Below are 3,461 nucleotides of genomic sequence, written 5' to 3' on the forward strand. Positions count from 1 at the left end.
AGGCCCAGACGACATCCCCGGCCGGGTTCTGACAGACTGCTCAGTATCTTACTGGGGTGCTAAAGGACATTTTTAACTTATCACTCTCCTTAGCTACTGTGCCTGTTTGTCTCAAGACGTCCACTATTGTACCAGTGCCCAAGAAATCAGCGGTGAAAAGTATGAATGACTATCGTCCCGTAGCCCTCACTCCATTGATCATGAAATGCTTTGAACGCCTGGTTCTGGCCCCCATAAAGGACACAACATTAACATCAATGTGGACCCCCATCAGTATGCCTATAGGAGGAACCGGTCTGTGTCTGACGCAGTGTCAGCTGTCGTCCACTCTGCTCTCACCCACCTAGAGAGCAGGGATTCCTACGTCCGGCTGCTCTTCCTGGACTTTTCATCTGCCTTTAACACTATCATTCTACTGTTCCGAGTCTGCCTTTGAGTCCTTAAGTTCTTGTATTATGACAGTTTAAATCTTTATTGCTACATTTAATTTAATGATGTCCACATCTATCGATCGATCTATCTTTATTGATCCCCAAGGGGAAATTGCGGTGTTGCAGCAGCAAAATTCACAGAGATTACAAAAAAAAATGTACAGACCAGATATATTTATTGTGTATATTTACAAAACTGAGATGTATACACAAGTGCAACTGTGCGCATATTCAAGATGCATCACTTGCATTAACTGTAGTTTAGTGTTCAGTCTCCTCTCCCTGCACAGGAGGACAGTTAGTGTGTATGGTAATGGCAGTGGATAGGAATGACTTTCTGTTACGGTCCTTGCTGAGTTGTGGTGGAAGTCCGAGGTGGAAAGCGTTACGAGAAATGGTGGGAGTACAGTCCCCTGTGGTGCTCCTTTGCTGCTGACCACCTGTTCAGACACACCACCCCTCATTCCCACAAACTGTGGTCTGTCTGTCAGGTTGTCAATAATCCAGGAAGTTGTGGAGGTGTCCACCTGCATCTTTTGGAGCTTCTCCCGCAGCAGTAAAGGCTGGATCGTGTTAAAAGCATTAGAGAAATCAGAGAACATGATCCTCACAATGCTGCCAGCTTTATCCAGGTGTGAGTGAGTTAGCTGAAGCAGGTAGATAATAGAATCCTCCACACCAACCTCAGGGCGGTAGGCAAACTACAGTAGGTCAATGGAGGTGATCACCTGTGGTCTCAAATGTGCCAGAACCAGTCTCTCCATAACCTTCATAATGTGATCCTCAGGCAGGGACGGACTGGGAGTAAAAAATGGATCTGGACTTTATTTCAGACCAGCCCACCAGAACTTTTCACCGTATACTCTACCACGGCCACCCTGCTAATGCATGCACAAATAGGACCAGCCTCTAATAAAACACCTAGCAGCATCACAGCCACTGATCACTATGGCAGTACTACTTTAAAAAGGCTGCAGAACAAACACTGAAATTGTCATGATTGAACCCTCTCACATCACATTGAGATAAAAAGACTAAAATATCCACAATTCTCTGTCTGCTGCTTAGGGTCTGTAGTTGGCTTTAAGTCATGGGAGTAGGCCTACATATAATAAAAAACTGATTGAACACCTCTCAAATCAGAGAACGTAATCCAATGCTGTTTTTCTGGCCTCGACTTGGCCGTGCTCCATTTTCCATTGCAGATAGTACCTAGAGATAGTACTCCTCAATGTAGTGTAGTAAAATGTCAATATTCGAAATCTAAATAAAGAAGAAGAAGAAGAAGAAGAAGTGGGTTTAGTGATGAACTAACATATGAAAATTGTAAAATATAAAACTTTCTGTTTCTGGCCTCTGTCAGGCGCGCGCAATGATGATGCAGTGAATAGTGACGATTCTCTCTGACCAATCAGTAGTCTGCTGTTTTTTCACATCACATTTTAGTATTGCCTCAGCTCGCTTGGAACCTCGACGGAGGTGATCCAAGAAAAAGTACGTGGAAACAGGTACAGATACAACTTTTCCACAATGGAAAACCCAAAAAAGCGAGTAGAGTCGAGGCGAGGCGAGCTGGTACCGTGCAGTGCAAAAGGGTTTAATGTATTGTAGGTGAAGTGGTCGGAATCTTGTTGATGAGCATCATATCTAGCAAATCAAATCACTAAAGACACATTCTCCCAAACAAAATATGAATTTGAGAGGGAAATGATGGATTGGTATATGTATAGGATACTATTTGCAACTAATGGCAGACATTAAATAAAATGAGCTAATTAGCATATGTCTAAAGCATTTATACGTGTATAATGACAAGATAAAATCAGAATCGAATTAAAATGCTTATTTTAGCAAAATTAAGTTACACAACAGTAAATGATTGATACTAAAGTGGTTTATTTCACACAAAATTTCCACAGGACAGCGAAATGTAGACATTCAGAGTTTTACTAACGTAGGGTTTTAACAGGTTTTTATTTCTGACACATCCACACACAGATAAAGGTAAAATGTGGTGAGCATTATAAACACTAACATATACAAAGTTTTCATCTAAGCTAAAGAGTGAAAGAACTTGGTTTTTTGCATTTCTGATCCTGAGCAGCTGTTTTCCTCTAGAGGCTCCAACTTTCACCGTATGTCTGTGTCTTCAAACATCTGCAGACAATGAAACCATTAAAAAAGTCTTTTATGCAAACCTGCAAACCAGTAGCATCAGACTTACGTTTTCATACCAATAAAATGCTGTGTTTCTATGCTTGAAGTTAATTGTGAATGTGATTTAGGTGCTGACAGTGAATGAATTCTCACAGTAAGACAGCTCACATCATATTTAAAGTGAGTTTTAATCTTTTGAAAACATACTGAACACACATTCATGGTGGTTGCTCCTTGTTTGGGATTTTAATGAATATGTTCATATTTAGAATTATAATGAATGAATAATGATCCTTGTCATTGTTGCAATTATATGATAATGTAAATAATGGTTTAATATTGTATTGTCAATACCTATAAGCATTATTGATTCAGTATAAGTTAAAAGTTAAAAGTTAAAAGTTAAAGGTAATTTAATTTTGGTAAACACAAGGACATTTTCAAAATGTTACAATTTAGTGCGAGGTGAAATTCAAACATCATAAGTAAAGCAGAGGTGATTTCCAGGCATGTTTTCACTCTGCAGATATAATAACAGTCAACAGACTCTTCTATTGGCTCCAGTTAGACCAACATTGATGCTTCATGTGTTTGATTCTATGCAAACTCAGTGACCTTCCTTGTTACTCAGCTATAAAAACTTCCCATCAGGCTGTCAGTGGAGTTCACAGCACGTCACTTTCAACATAAACCATGTTTTCTGTAGCTCTGCTGCTGCTGTTGGCAGCTGGATGTGAGTCTGTCTGGATTTGTCAAAGTCAGCAGTTCTTCTTTAGCAGTATAACTTGATCATTTGTTACAAAACATTTTCTTTTTTTAACAGGTGTGAAGTGTGAACAGTTGACACAGCCAGCCTCTGTGACTGTGCAGCCA

This window comes from Micropterus dolomieu, linkage group LG02 (genome assembly GCF_021292245.1).
Source record: "Micropterus dolomieu isolate WLL.071019.BEF.003 ecotype Adirondacks linkage group LG02, ASM2129224v1, whole genome shotgun sequence".
NCBI lineage: Eukaryota > Metazoa > Chordata > Actinopteri > Centrarchiformes > Centrarchidae > Micropterus > Micropterus dolomieu.